General features: G+C 39.0%; 1 long non-coding RNA gene across 1 annotated transcript; it reads left to right on the top strand.

Annotated features, from left to right (window-relative positions):
* The first annotated feature begins 350 nt into the window (after window positions 1–350).
* Window positions 351–1,592, top strand: LOC113007969 (uncharacterized). Its single transcript, XR_003269967.2, has 2 exons — window positions 351–633; window positions 968–1,592. It is a non-coding gene; the product is annotated as an uncharacterized LOC113007969 (long non-coding RNA).
* The last annotated feature ends 15,441 nt before the right edge of the window (window positions 1,593–17,033 follow it).

The raw sequence follows: 17,033 nt of genomic DNA, 5'->3' as shown, positions 1-17,033 counted from the left end.
AGTTACACCTCAGCTGGAAATAGCAGCGGCACAGTTCCGTTGCCTGCGGCTGCCGAGTAAAAAAATAAAAAATAAAAAAAGACATTCTAACCCTACAAAGAAGAAAAAACCATGGTTAGAAAACTGTGCAGAGAGGTGGTGTTTTACAGAATCCTGGGTTTGAATTTTGTCCATGCAAACTGAGGAAAAGGTGAGGTTGGGGAGAAATATCATTACAGTGATTGTCAATTAAGCACATGCAACTGGTTATGGTGAAATTACACATGCACTTTATCCTGTATAGACTGTGTATTAAATACATTTTTAAATGATGGCTTAAAAAGAGAAGTAGTACATTTAATTAAACACGAAAGCATTTGTTGGAGCAGGCTGTGCAGCGCATTTTGCGCTCCTGATTGGACACAAAGCCGACAGGCCACGCCTTCTCAGTGGAGAGTAATATTTACATATGGCGAAGTAGTGTTACTGTTTTAATGAGAACAAGAGCTTCTAACAGCATTTAAACTCATCTGTATTCAGGACATCCTGCAAAAAACATTTTTTTTGGTGAGGGGTTCATGTATGCTGTCTCTGCTGAAGATCAGGAGCTGTACAACAAGGGAGGAATCCAGCTGTTCATTCAAACTGTCTGAGGTAAACTAGAAAAGGTACCCTTTCTTTATACAGGCAGGGTCCCAAATTCATTCGTACTGAAAGACGCGAAACAATTATTTAATCAGATCTCAAAGAAAGTTACTACGTCGGCATTGGCATAACATATCGCGATGTCTCCTTTGTGTAAGTGAGCAGCGTTCATCTCCATCCCGATGTGTGTGTATGGGGAGGGGGGTCATTGTTTGTTACCCGCGCTGGTTCAAGAGAAAAGAGAGCTGTAGTCGTGGAAAAAGCTGCAGAAGAAGCCCTTGTTTTAAGATTAGAGCTGTACTGACATCTAGTTTCTTTCAATGTCTTTATGCTTTTGTTAAAGGACTCCTTGGCTGCTCTGTTTGCACCTGATTGTGGATTACAGAGCATCGGATCAAGACTGAACTTCACAGCAAGCAGCTGAGTGACCTGGGAGATGAGTTTCAGCTTTAAAAAATGTGTCGTAAAGGCAGGGCTGGTACTTAGTTTGAAACGGATTTTTGGCTGACGAGCGTGATATTAAAAAAGGGGGATGAGGGGCAAGGTCTGTTTTGTTTGTCTTATCATTAAATCCACAAATTAAAATTAAGAAAGTGACTAAAGTGCTCTAGTTCTGATATTAGAGAATCAACTGTAAAGTATTAGGATGTCTTGCTGTAGATTTGTGGCTTTACAAAATTTGAAATCAGTAAGAACAAAGCACAGCAAAGGAAATAAAAAAAAAAGCTCACGTTAATGTTGTTTTTTGTTTGTCTATTCACATTCTTTTTATGCTTTTTTCCTGGTGTAAGAACAAACCAGTGTAATGTTATGCCTACTGTAAGATGATGAAGCATAAGTTTCAGGTTGATTGTGCCATTATGTAACACTTAGTGTTTTCAGTTACTCCATGGACTGTTTAATAGCATAATTTAATTCATGTCAACAAAATCCAGATCCTCCAAATAAAAGGATTAGTTTGACTTGAACGGGTGTGTTCTTTTTAATATTCATTCACTTCCTTTCTTCTCTTATCTAAACTAATCACAAAATACAGGACAGGAACAGCTCTGCAGAAATTCCCACCTCTCCAGAACCACCCTGTTGTTCCAGAGCATGTTTTATGCAATATCATATCTCATTTTTATTGTAAAACCGACAGGCAGGATTTAATTTCTTTCCTCATGGAGTCGTTCGCTAAGCCTTTGGCATCAGGCAGCAGGAAAGATGATCTTTCACACACACCCTGACCATCTGTAAACAGTGACAGAGGATGTGAATGTCAGAGGACACCACTGCCAGAAGTCCTTCCTTCTATGGCCTCTGCTGTCATCAGGGATCTACCAAACTGTGTGTGGTTGGATGAGCAAAACAGGCAGACACTTTTTTCCCCCTTAGGAAGGTCATACAGTAAGTAGGTGTTATTTTGCAACCTGTAAAGTCTGCACTTCTCCTCCTCAAAGGAAATGAACTACACAACTACTTTATTTAACTACTTTTGTTCTGCAGTTGTTTATGCCCGCGGAACAACAAATGTGAAAACATTACCAAAGAGCTAAACACAGCACTGGATACTGTCTGTTAATAAACCACTGACTGATATTTGTTCTTGGTTTGCACAGTCCAGATCTGATGCAACTAAAGTACTGACAATAGTTTTTTCATGCTGGCAGCTCCTACTCCTAAAACATGCCTGTACAGCTCACTGAAAAGGATTTCCAGTGAAGTTATGCATAGCATAACAGTAGGGCTACGGTGTGTTTCTTTCAATAAGAGCATGCAGTAGATGAAAATTGACCATAAAAAGAGTGAAAATTGATGTCATACTAAAATGAGAAGAGCTGGTACTTTAATTCATGGTTCTTGTGTTGAGCTTGTGTCCTGTTGAGTCATGAAACACATTAACCGTGAGAAACCTGCAGCCAAACGAATAACAGTAGCTGAGGAACCTCCCCACATGGATCATGCATTGTGTCACAGAAACTGATGTGCGTGGATTTATCGCAGCTCTTATGTGTTAGTGATATTGATATAATTGTAACTGTTATAAATGACTCACTCGTCCGGGTATGATTTAGAGGGCTTGGCCAAAAAGGCTCTACTCCTCCTTCCTTGTGTGAAAGATAGCTCACTGATGTGAGGAAACCTGAAGTAATTCATACATTACGCAAGCCTTTGACTGCAATGCTCTGATAGTCTATATCAAAAAGTATTAGTGCCTGTACCCTTTTCTGATGCTCTTATGGATTTCCTTCTTGGTATTTTCTGTATGAAATTATGAGTGAATAAATTGCATCTTCATTTATCTTCGAAAAAACCTTCTGTGCTGACTGTGATACTCAGCTCTCAGCACTTTACATAATTATATTAGTCTTCTGCTACACCACGAAATTGATTGCCCAAGAAAATGAACCTGGCTTATGCTATAAATTACACCTATGGATCATAAGAAATGTGTTATTTTGTTTAAAATAGTACCTAATATAATTAGAGCTCTAATTCATGGCAAGCTACAAGTGTGGCTATTACAGTAACACGGTTTGGAATTTAATCTGTCTCCTGGATAAAGAATGATCCTGTGTGGTTTTCATTTGTAATCCCAGACACATTATTTCAGTAAAATAGTCTGTGACTTTTAGATATGAGAGATGGATTGTTGAATGAATAACTATATTCATAAGTTTCTGTATTAAAGTTAACAATTCATCCAAGGAAGTTTCAACGGTCAATCCTACAGCCTGCCCTGTTTTACTCTGGAAGCCATTTTCTTGGGAATATTTGCCAGTGTCATCTTTGCTGGAAAGCCTACAGCAGAACACAAGCAAACACCTGATTGAAATATTTACAGGAGAGGAGAATGACACCTGAAAGATTTACACTGATGGGTGATGTTGTTCAAATCATGGAAATGTGTATTTAAAGGATAAGGCTGTCACTGGTTTGCGTTTCCCTTCGCATTAACAAATTCCACAAAAAGGACCAAAACCAACAGCGTGCTAATAGGTCTTTCAAAACTGTCCAACTTTCCTGCTGTGTCTGACTCATTCTGCCCCGGGCCAATTTGCTCCCTCCGAAGATGTAATTTTCCAAAGACCACTACAAATAGTTTCATTTTAAAACATAGATTAATGGTGCATTTGTTGAGGACTTTGTGTTTCAGGCACACTTTAATAAATACAGTACTTGGTGCTGGGGAAACTGTACAAGGGTTAGACTCCACATCAACCACTGTGCCTACATCCATTGCATTGAAACACTTAACATTTCTTATTACAGACAGGAATAAACTATAACACCACCACTACCTGTGCTTAAGTTATCCATGCTTGTTGGACCACTTCATTGTTGGTTTTGGTCATTTTTGGAGATCTGTGCACCAATAAAATGATAATAACACCACCTTTAACTGTCAGTTAAGTAATTATTTATCCCATAATGTCTTCCACATTACCTTTGAAAATTACAGCACTATTTCTTGTGATAAAGTATGAAATAAGGTTGATCATTTGTGTAGTTTAACACAGTCTTGTTACCATGCCTTGAATTGATTTGAGAGATTGTGCATTTCAAATACTTCTAATCATAATCAGGCATCAAATATTGAAAGAATCTTTGTTATCTTTAAAAACTATCACTGTGTCTGTCTATGCCACGCATTAGGTAAGCTTATTTGACCTTACTGATTACTTTCTTCAAATTTCTAATTTTGTCAAATGTAATTGTTTCACTGTTATAACAGCAGCAAATTTAAAGGAAAACGTTAAAGTCTCATTTTATATTTCTGTTTTCTTTGGAGACATATGGCAAAGCCCTAAGATTTATTTGTCTAACCAGTATAACCCAAGTCTCACATAAATTTTTAGATTTTTTTAAATCACCTTTTGGTTTGGACTACATCTGATCTGACCTCACTGACCTCAAGTTAAAATCTACTATGTAACAGTCGACTATAGATTATTATTATTTTTTATGTTAAGCCCATTTAAATAAAACATTTAAAGAAGATCAGCTTTCTTTTGCTGGAAACTTGGTATCTTAAAATAAGATAAAATGATTGAAAATAAGATTAGTGCTGGGTGTGTTTACTTATAGCAACAGTTCACAATTAAGTTAACAGCCAACTATAACAACCAATGAGGATCCATGTGAAAGGATGACAGACACCATGGCTCCAGTCATCGCAGTGCTGGTCACTTTGATCTAGCAGACTCACATATCGAGACAACTATTGGATCACTTTGGCAATTTGTACTGACAATAATTCCTCTGGGGGGGGACTTTAGTGTTCTCTTGTTTCTTTAGTGCCACATCAAGGTGATGTTTTTAGTTTGGGGTAAAAAAAATTATTATCACATTTGATTCTGACTTTTATGCTCCCCCGGAGGATGAATCTCAGTTTCAGCATAGCGATCCCTGACTTTTCCTGTAGTGTCACCAGCTGGCTAATGTTACTACTACTGTGGTTGAAATATCTCAACATATCCTTGATGGATAGGGCCAAAATCTGCTGCAGGCTTTCATGATACCCAGAGGATGGATGCATGCCAATAACTTTTGTAATTTTTTTTAACTGTTCACTTAGAATTCAAGCAAATAAAAGCCTCAACCTTGAGATGGGAGATTTTGTCCCAGCAAACAAGCCAAAACACCAAAACTGTCAAGACACAAACAAATGACAGTCATTTAATAAAATTACAGATCTTGCCATCTTATAGACAGTTTGCAGTGTCTCCCTTTTGAAATTACCAGTCTTAGGAACATTTCCTACTTCTGTTGTTCTCCTTACCTACAGGCCTCTGCATTACAATCTAAAATCCAAGAGCGCAGAGGCAGCTTGCAGGGTTAAGTAATTCTGCACCATCGAGAAAGACATTTGATTTCATTTGTAGTGTGTCTTGCAGCGGGCGGAGGTGAGCCCACCTTTGGCTGCGGGAGGAGTGAAGCGGCACACATATCTAGTGCTGGGAGACACAAAATTGACAATGCATTTATCTTTGAATAATGTAAATGTCCTGAGAATACGGTGGCAGTGGTCCTGGTGTGTCCACCGAGGGTGCAGGGCTGTCACACACCGAGCTCTCTGGCCCCGCTGCAGCATAATGTAGCCTCCGGCTCCCCTCGAGCATCCCGCTGCTATGCTCTGCTCTGCCTCAGGCCCACATTCCTGCTTCAGCACACTGCACTAGCTCCCCACTTAATTTACACTCTGGTAGGAGAGGGAGTTAATGCAGAAAAGCCTGCCAAGTTGAATCTTATCTTCTTTCCCTCTTAAGCGCGAGCTAGTTCAAAGCATAGGTGGAAGGCGGTGGTATTTTTCCTGCACATCTGTGTGATATTTGTCTATCAGAATGTTAAACATAAAATGAAATCAGAGATGTGTGATGAGGCTACACACTTCCCGTGTTTGAATAGCTTCTATTATCTTAAGTAGTTGGCATAACTTAAATGGTTCTATGAATAGTGTGAGTTATTGTGTCCAAGAAATGTGCAGCCTCGTGACTAAAACATGTATTGTTTAAAATGGATGGTTCCTGGCAGGCTGACAGTGCTGTTCAGTGAGGCAAAGTGCCAGTAAATTGTTTGTCTTCTGCAGTGCAGCCCTATAATTCTTCTGGGAACCAATGGCATTGTGTTTGCCAAAGAGAATAATGATAGATGGGATAAAATCAAACTAGAGGATTTTGGGATGCACTCTGACCACCAGGCATAATCTGAATTCATTTGTGTCCCCAGAAATAGTGCCATTGTTACCTTTCTGAATTCCCAGTATTCGTCTGTCCCTGTCTGATTTTTTATTTTTATTTTTTTTTGTGGGGGGGGGGGGGGGGGGGGGGGGGGGAGAGATTGTGTACTGTGTACGTAATGATTAATATCATCACATTTCTTATTCAGTTATTACAATTTCAGTCTGTTTATTGCCCGCATTGAAATGGTACACCTATACATTCATGTACAGTCTGCCATGAGTACCATTGGACTATACAGGAGCTGTATGAATAGAACTATGAACCAATTAACGCAACTGTAATAAGCACTGGCTTGTAATGACTCCAGTTCTGAGGTGTAAATGTAAATGCGCAATCTGCCTGTTCAAGTGTCCTGCTGGCCCAACAACAGGATCACATCTCCATCTGTTCTCTCTCTGGAGTGGCCAGACAATACATTTCCCCCCGCCAGACGTTCCCATTTGCTCGAGCAAAGGTTTTTCCAGCTATTTCTATGGTTACAGGCAGGATAAGTGCCCTGACTGTTTGCTTACAGTTCTCTGACCAGAACTAGTCTTTTCTCATTTGCAGAGACACTTGGGCTTTTTTTTTTTTTTTTTGCTGAGAAATATTTAAATGTGCTATCCTTGGCTTTCAAGCGTTTTGTTGCTGCTGCTGCAGTTCCACAGGACGCGAGAAGCGAAAGACGAGCACGGCTGTCAGTGGAGTGTGATTTGTTGCAAGCCCAGCCTTGCCAACTGTGAGGTACTGAGGTGTGACCATAGAGATGCCTACAGTCGCCTCAGGGCCAGCCAGTCAATTACACAATACTGCCTACCCAGAGCAACGATATGTGCTCAGTAATGGACCAACGGCAGACAGGCCTCACAATTGTTTATACTGATGCCATTGATAGAGATTTTTTTTTTTTGTTAAAAGATTTTCATTTTCATTCTGTCAAATAACGCATTGGTCACCTGTGAAAATGATTGTGTCTGCATGAGAGTCTGTTTGCAGTACAGTGAGAATTTGTATTAGGATATTTTCAGCAGGCTGTATCAAAAGAGTAATACTGTGGACCTCGACTGTTTATGAGGACCATGTGTGGGAAACTCCAAGCAGGTCCTTGCTCAAAGCAACAAAAAAGATGCCTCTTCTTTGTGAAGCACTTTATCGGGTGGATGCAGATGTGCTTTTTGTTGGAACCTTGCACCTCATCCATTACACGCAGTCTGCCAGAGAGATAGTGCAGAATGAATCCATTCAAAAGGTCTATGACAGGGCCTGCTGCTCAGCTGAACTTTCTGTGAACTAGGCTCAACAGCGGGATCCATGCATCAAAAAAAAAAAAGAAGTTATTTCTCTTTGCTGCTCTGGCCTGTGTTTCATGCAGATTGCTACTATCATCACGTCTGGCATCCTCATGTATCAATCTGTCAATCTGATATTTGTTTGAGGGCTGTATCTGTCTCCGAGGATTCAATCTCTGAAAGAATAAGTGTGAGCTTGGAATTTTGTGAGCATCTTGATGCAACAAGGTAAGATTTTGTTTTTTGCAGTTTTTGCATTCTATATTTTTTACAGCTTATAAAAGCTGTAAATTAGTTTGTTTGTTTTTTGCATGGATACAGAACAATAATTGTATTACTTTTATAGTCTCTATTACAATAGTATAACTGTTTTCATTTGCCTTATAAGGACCATATGATATTTAAAATTATGTTGTAGTTATTGTTTTTGTAGCTTCAAATACATGAATGAATATCTTGGGAATATGCTGGAGTGTTAGTAGGTGGATTTAGATAGCGCTAGGCAAGCAGCTAAGCTATGATAACAAAATATGGGCTGTAACCCTGTATTTCTCAAAGAGGTTTGAAAGTAGGCTTAATCTTTTGGTCAAAAAATGCCAGACAGATATTTTTCAAAAATATTTCTTTAAGGCATTATGTTTAAATTATTCACACTACCATTAACATTTACAGGGAGGTGTTAGAGATATAAATTTCTATACCAGCAGCAACTTAAGGAGTAGTTGTGCAGTACAGCAGCATATCTGTTTTTAGCCTTTCTTCTATTGCCCATTCATTGTACTCATTAAACACACTCGCTAAGGTTTCATTTGTTTGGAAATAGCAAATCGATGCCGGTCCTTGAGTTTCATTTGAAATGATGCCTGTATTGACTGTTGTGGACAAGCCTTGTACACAAGTCATGTATCAGTCTACAAGGAAGTTAAACAAACTAAAAACGACCCCACAATGAGAAAAGGGGAAACTGAAACACAGTAAAGTCTAGAGATCGTCCGAAATTATGTACTAGGTTAGAATCACATGTGTGCTGGTTTTGTGTTCTCATTCATTTTGAATACGAATGAATATTTTCAGAAACTTTGCTGGTATGAAAATCTGTATTATCAGTCATTATTAATAGAAAATATATAATACAGTTTACCCATAAGTGATGTTTCACAGTTACAGTTGTGATTTATTTTTCTTTATTAGCTTCTCATAATAAAATAATTTTTAAAATGCTCCAGTTCAAGCAAAAAGGCATCTCTGACCACTAATGCTACAGAGACTCTGGCACTATTGCCATAGACCTTGGGTTGCAATATGAAAAGTCAGTGGACACAATTTAATTTCTGTCAGCAGTCAGGCTCCACAGCCACAATGGATTTCTTTTATGCCTTAGCCTCTGACTCTCACCAAGCATCTGTGTGAATGGAAAACACAGTTTCTCCTAAACCCCTTCTTCCCCTCCCCTCCACCCACTGCTTCTGCCCTTAAGGTGCATTTCATCCACATAGAAAATGAAGTTATATCTGAACTTCGACCAATAGTCTTGGTTGCCCAGGGGAAAGCTCGCCTTAGTATGGCCAGGCAGCAGAGACTGCACAGGGCTACACAAGTCCATCAATCTCCCTCTGTTCTGCACAATGCCTGCATACATACCATAACCATTTGAAAAATATTTGCTGATATGAAGTGGGTTCTTTCTTTAACACAAAATGCAGAAATTATGTTAAACACTACATTTTTTCTGGAGTTGTGTTACACATTAGATTTCTTTATTGGTTCAAACGGTCCTGACTCTTTATTGTTACAGCTGCAGCATCTTAGACGAGTCATTAGGACCCGTCTTGGTGTAAAATCCTCGGACCTCTTGTCCTGAAGCTGCGTGTTGAAGGGTTGGATTTTGTCCAAAAGCCCCTGAGTAAAGCCCTCTGATGAAAAATGTCTTGCTGACAGCTCGGGTGCTGTAAATGTTCAAAATGTGACTGCTGCCACTCCTAATGACATGTAGAAGAGCAGCGTGTTTGTGGCTCTTTTGCTTATGGTGACTGACAGCTCTCAAGTCTGGTTTGACTGACAGGAAAATAAATTACACAATTTTCTTCTTCAGAGGTGCTGACATTAGATTTCTCTGGGCAAGGGCTTGTTGAATGTGAAGAGTTTGTACACATAACCAGACCACCATGCAATATCTTGGACCGCTATTAGCAATGGATCAAATCTTCAGAATAAATTGTGGGCTCTGGGATGAGAGTCTAGATTTAGCCCAGCTGCCCTTTTCCCCTTCTTTTTTTAGCTTCACAGCTGTGGCTCTGGAGGTAGAGTGAGCTGTCTACAAGTCTGAAGTTTAGTAGTTTAATCCCAGGCAACTATATCCTTGGGTAAGATACCAAACCCCGAGTTGCCCTTGATGCATCCATCGGAGTGTGGGTGTGTGTGAATTTTAGACAAGGTATTTCAGTATATTAAAAAAAAAAGCTCTTGTTTGAATGTGTGTGTGACTGAGTGAATGCGGCATGTAGTAAAGAAATGCTTTGAGTGCTAGGTTAAAATAGTAAATGGTAAATCTGCCCATTTACCATTTATCTTACTGGTCTAACCAGCTTCAGGACAGCAGTCAGCTAAAAAGCTCTGATGAATCTGTGCTAAATACTTAGCACCAAATTTAGGATACACCAAATAAATACTTAGCTGGTGAGGACAGCAAGCTTTTGGGGTATATAAAGAGCCTTCTCCCTTAGAATATACAAAAAACAAAAAACGAGTGCAGCATCAACATCCATCAATGGCCACATGGTTTTGCATGAGATGTTATCCAATCACGTTGATGCCTTTTTACTGTGACACTGTGAAATTTCATTAATGACATGTTGCTAACCTTTTCGGATTTCTGCCATCTCATTATAAATCACATCACCTGCCACTAGGACGTTGTTTCACACAACTCTTCAAACCTCCTCAGCTTTTGCTGTTTTAGTTTCAGTACTCTATGTATGTAACTCAGCGAGAAACTCACAAGTCTATTGTTCATTATCTAGTCGCCAATGTTTCCTCCTTCTCTCTGCGTCTCCTCTCTCTCCTCAGCAGTTGCAACCAGCTGGTTGTCACATGAGGACAGCCACCTAAGAGACGGTATGCTCTCACAGATCATTTGTCTTAATTAAAATTTAATGAAATGCAGCTCTCTTTACTATTGTGTCTTGCAGCTCATAAATGAAACATTGTACTTTATAGCATTGCCTTTACAGTGTTCATTTAGGCCTGCTGAAACAAATGGTATACTAGCAAATATAGTATATAGCTGTTTTCACTCGTGAACAATTTTCAGAGAATACAGTTGGGACATTTTTTTCACAGTCTTCTCACACAGCAGACACATTCGCTTTACATGAGATGCTCTGTGTGGTTTAAGCAACCGGAGGCAGCACACATGACGCCCACTCACTAACGGTGACAATTAGCTGCACTAGTTGCGTATTCCTGCGATCACACAGACTTTGCACTAGAGAGCGGAAAGGTTAAAGCTGTGTTGCACATTTGCATTCAGAAATGAACCTCTGTCAGGTTAATCTTTAGAAATGCCACTGCCTGAATAAATTAGGCTTTCAAAGCCAAGAGATGCCTGTTTTCAGTACAGCTACACAGCCCATGCAATGAATTATGTCATTTCTAACAGCCACTCCTATTGGCTGATATCACAGCCCAAGTGTAAGCTATTATTTTTGTTTTAAGTAGCATGCAACTGAGGAAGAGGCCATGCTAGCAAGTGCTCCATCCTCTTCTGTGCCGTCTCTCTTTAACTTGAATAATTTCAATTTCAGATTTGTAACTTTTTTTGTTATTTTATTCTGTACATTATTATTTTTTCTTAATTTAATTTTAGACTTGGCAAAACTGGCAAGGTGGGACAGTGACTCTCAGGACCAACTCACAGTGACAGCCACACTAAGTCTTAAATACCTCATGGACTTCATCAGCTTTGAGAACTGAAGAAACCTCTCAGATGAGAGGTGAAACATCTTCATGAGCCTATAAAAAGAAGTCTAGTTCAAATCAAGTACTTGAGTCTTCAGTGACCTAAATGACTGGCATCTTACAGACATATTCAAACGTGATCTTTTACCACTTTTATTTTCATTCATCTTTTTTCCTTTCTCTTTAATAAAATATTAAAGAATACATTAATATTAAATGAATTAAATGTACATCACTGCATTTTCTCACTGTCTTGGTCCCTGGCAATATTTGCTATCTAAAGATATGCCTTCACCATGAAAGAGTTTACTTTTTGATGACATGAATGTGCGCCACACATGCCTTACCATGCCTTTAAAAACAGTGTTCATCTGTCTTTCTAAAGAATGACACACAGTGTGAAATATAGTATGACTTTGTAAGAGTTGAAGATATATAAAGACAAGTTGAACACTGACTTCATGATTTTAATAAACAATGGTTATATTTTGTGGCATCCAAAATGTGTACAGCCCACATGAAACTGTTAACGCGGAAGGTGCACAGTGTGAGCAGCATTTTAGCCGAGCAGCAGTAACAGCTCTGTTGGTGCATCTGTGTGTAAAAAAAGAATGCGTTCAGGCAGATTATCAAGCTATAATCTCTCCCATTTCGTTTACGGGCAGACAGGGTGAGTAAAATGCAAGCTGTTATCCCGCCTGTTGCCCCACTCTACTGGTGTACCAACTGTACTTTGCATTTATGATTTCTTAAGTTCCTCTGCATCTTCCAATCTATCCTCCAGGATTAGCGTTACTTTTTTGTTCGTGATGCTGACTTCTTTAACTCCCGCAGGCCTCAACTCATTTTGCTTCATGTTTATCTAAACACACCTCAGGGAGTCATCTTAACCAGAGCAGAAAAGGTTGCAAGTCATGCTGTTGCTATGGATACTGGCAGTTTAAAGATTCTTTGAGCGATGTGTCCCGATGCAAAAACAAAACCAGAATCGGTGGCAGTGTAGTGGCGGAGATTATCATGCGGACAAACTGCATGATGTATTGAAGAAAGGTGTGAAAAATGTCCAGTGTTCCACAAAGCAAGCCTCTGCGTTAGATCAAAATGTATGCAGAAGGTACAATCGAGTCATCTTGGGTTGTAATAAACTCACACTGATATTCTTCTTAAGTGATCAGTTTGAAATGAGTTTTATAGTTTCGGTGTGCAACTTGCTTGACAGGTGGTAGATTTATGGCTTTAGGCAGAAAAAGCATCTTGTTGATACACTTGAAGCATTTCAGAGACAAATCACAACCACGAGCAGTGTATGCTGGTGATACTAAATAACGAATAAATACATTTTTTTTTACCTTATTGACTGATGCTTTGCCTTTATATTGCATAAAGAAAGATTTCACATCCTTCCAAGTTTTTCTTATATGTCAGACTCACCTTAAGATGGGTTCATTTTTCTCATTAATTTCCACAGAACAGACTATGACAAAGCAAAACTGCTTCTTAGAGTTTTTTTGTTTTCGTATAAAAATAAAAGAACATCCTATGTATGTACTAAAAAATCAGACATTTCGGTATGAGACTTGCAGTTTATCTCTGGAAAAAAAAAACACTTCTATCAACTGTCACTTTGATTCTTTTACTGGAATACATAAGTGCCTCATTAAACTACGTGTTAACAATTAGAAATGATTTGTAGGAGGTCCTGTTGGAGAAAAACTTATTTTTGTCTTGTACACTAGAGCTAGGTCCATGAGTTTTTGGACAATGACCACATTTTTATAATTGTGCCTCTATACACCACTGCAGTGGATTTTAAATCAGACAATCGGGGTGTAAATGAAGGGGGACCTCAAGTTTTATTTGAAGAGGTTTTACAAAAGAATTGAGAGTTAAAGGTGATTGGACTATTGACCGACAAGCTCTTTCATGGCCAGGTGAGGCCTTTTCCCTTGTTATTTTTTATAGAAAGGATGTAGAGTTAAGTCCAAATGTTACACTTGCATTTGGTAGATTCTCAATATGAGGTCCAGAGAGAGCTTAAAGCTACAAAATCAAAATAAAGCAATCAGAATGAAAGCAAAAACTTTAAAAGTAGCCAAATCAAAAATCTGATGCATTCTTATAAAGGAGGAATACTCTGGCCAGCCCAACAACACCAAACAACGAGAGTTCATGATAACACAATTATTTCTGTTGTTAAGAAAAACATTTTACCAAGTAAAGATTGCTCTCGTAAATACAGAGGGTTTACAACAAGGTGGTTACACTCAGGAACGGGGGGGGGGGGGGGGGGGGGGGGGGGGGGCAGATTAGACTGTGCAGGCTGAAAACATCTAAAACAGCCTCTGAAAGACAAAACTTTGGAGCAAATGAAACCATGATTAATTATTTTTATTTATTAATGATGTGACTGCTGATAGAGGTAGCAGGAGGAATTTTGAAGTTTAAGAGCTTCACTCTGCAAAACTGATCAGACGGTGCTTCACGGCGCAAACGCATAATGACCCGAAGCAGCCCAAGAGTTTCCAGAAGGAAACAAATGGGATTTCCTTCCGCTGCCAAGTCAGGTACCTGGTCTCAGCCCAAAAGAATAAAACTGAAGGCAGAGAAATGAACAAACAACAACAACCAAGAATGAGTGCGGTAAAAGCCTAAAAGAGCATCTTAAGTGAGAAAACACAGCATTTGGTTTGAGTTCTACTCTTTAGAGAGTCATTGACTGCAAAGTTATAAAAACATGTTGTTAAACCCTTTGAATTGAGGTTAAAGGTCAGCACTTCAGTCACATATTAATACAAAATTACAGAACTTGTGTCATTGTCCAAATATATAGGGATCCGACGTTCATAGTCACCATGCTGTTAGAGAAGAACAACCACTGGTGCAGCACTCCCCCGATCAGGCCTTCATGGTAGAGTGGCCAGACAGAAGCCATTCGTCACTAAAATGCAGATGACAGCCCACTGAGAGTTTGCCAGAAGGCACCTGAACAACTTGCAGACCATAAGAAGCAAAATCCTCTGGTTTGTGTGGAGGAAACCAAGCAATGAGCATCACCTCATTAATACTATCCCTACAGTCAAACACAGAGCTGTGGGGATGTGTTTTTTCTGCAACAGGGACTTTGAGACTAGTTTGAATCAAAGGAAAGATGTAGAAAAACATAGGGCAATCCTGAGTAACTGTGTCTGCGGTGCTGAAATTCTCTGGCAGGCACAAAAGTTTACATTTCAGCAAGACAACAACCCACAGTATGTGGCCAAGAACACACAGCAGTGGCTTCAGAAAAACTCTGCCAAAGACTTTTATTGGCCCAGCCAGTTTCGGGACCTGAATCCAACACAGCTTCTCTGGAGGCAGGCTGTGCATGTAACATCATTCCCAAGAAGGGCTAATGTGGTTGTGACTGCCAAAGGTCTGTTAAGGGTATGAATGCTTAAACTGAATGCTTTAATATTTTTGTTTTATACAAATATACAGTGAATCCAAAAACCTGTTTTTGTTTTTGCATTCAAAATATATTATGATGAGCATTTGACAGCACAAGATCAGGGTGAAATAAAAAAAAGATTTTCAGAATGCACAGAAGCACAAGGTGTGCTTGGCTGGAAAGGTCATGCAGAGGTCATCATTTCTTTAAAGATTAGCATAATTTAGCTTTCATTTGAGTTTGACACCATTCATAGAGATATAGACACAACACATGTATAAAAAGAGGGTAGAACATGCAACAAAGACCCCCTCCAGCCCAGAGTTTTACCACTTAATGATTAAGGCAATAAGGAATAGTAGATTTTTCATGAAGCGTAGAGCTAACTCTTTGTATTCCTTGTTTTAATGAGTATACAAACGATCCATTAAAAGAGGCATTAATTGTCACCATGATAACATAACTTGTTTCCATCTACATTGAAATATGTTATGTTATAAATAAAGAGCAGAAACATGTCAATCATGGATACCACAGAGTGATAAAAACATACCTACTATATATTTTTTATTTATTTAAAAATAAAAAATTTTCTAATGCAATATTGAATTATTTCGCGAAAACTAATTACAAATGTTTATGAACTAAGACTCTCACTCTCACCTGCACTTACTGTGTTTAAATTCACTGTAACCCAAGATGATGAATTCAGAAAGGGAAGAACTTTTATGAGGTGCAAATTACAGGTGGGGGTCATTAGAGATGATTAAGGGTGATATAATGAGTTTAATTCCCACCTTTGTCTAATATTGGGCTATTACCTTTCTCCCAACTAGCCTTTTAATGTCCTCGCCTCGCAGCCTTTAACATAAATTAGCTAAACTTACCCTGACCTCAATATCTCTGTGCTCTTCCTTTAATTTGTAGGGGACAGACCTTCGGTGACTTGCTGTTCACGTTAGCTGGTATCTGGTTCGCTGCACCTACGTATGCATCATGTCTTTTCTTTGTTAATCTGCCGATATTAGTACAGCAGTTTAGCTCTTAGCTCTAAAGATTTGTGCAGTTTTATTATTATAAGTTATATTAAGGTTCATCAGGTTTTGGACAACAGTAGAGTTTTTATAGTTTTGTCTCTTTGCACCACTGCACTTTTTTTTTTAAATTAAACAATCAAGAAGTTCTAGGTTTTCCAAAAAGTTAGCATGTTTAGAGGGTCAAAAGAAATGAGACGTGGCCACGACACCTTTATTCCACGAAAATTTAAAGAGATAACCCTGGAGCTGATGTGTGTTAAACTTGGTTTTTACTAATTCTCTCAGTATAAATATAGGGTCCAATGAGATGCCAATACATAAAAAGAAGGCTGACATTAGGCTGAAAAACCCAAATAAACCAGATAACCAAAACTTTGGGAGTGACCAAGTCAACAGTCTGGGTCATCTTTAAAAAGAAGGCATGAACTGGCCACCTCAGTAAGAGAAGGTCTGGAAGATCACAGAGGGGAAAAAAAGTGCACGATGGGCAGAATTATTATCACGGTTAAGAAAAACAAGCTCACACCCTCTGACCAAGTCAAGAGCTCCTGAGGTTTCTCAGTGATCAAGTCAATCACCTGATCTCAACATATTATATTATGCATTTCAATACCTGAAGACAAAACTGAATGCAGAAAAACCCACAAACACACAGCAGTTGCAGGTGGCTGCAATAAAAGGCTACACAGAGTGTCTCAAGGGAGGAAACGCTGCATTTAGTGATGTCCCCGACTTCTAGTTTTCAGGTAGTCATTGACTGTGAAGCATTTTTATCCAAGCATTAGAAAAAATATCTTATAAACTAACATCACATGAATGATGTTAGTTTTTCCAGCTACCTCTGAACATAGTCATATCTTAATAAAAATCCACTGCAGTGTTGTGCAGAGGCAAAATTTGTTTTTCACAGCAGGCTGTAAACATACTTATTTCTGCTCTAAAGCTGGGCATCGACTCTAATGACCATTTGAGGGTCTAGGGTTCCTGGCACTTG

This window comes from Astatotilapia calliptera, chromosome 16 (genome assembly GCF_964374335.1).
Source record: "Astatotilapia calliptera chromosome 16, fAstCal68.1, whole genome shotgun sequence".
Classification (NCBI taxonomy): Eukaryota; Metazoa; Chordata; class Actinopteri; order Cichliformes; family Cichlidae; genus Astatotilapia; species Astatotilapia calliptera.
Note: the sequence above shows the minus strand (reverse complement) of the source record. Positions and strands in the feature narration are given on the sequence as shown.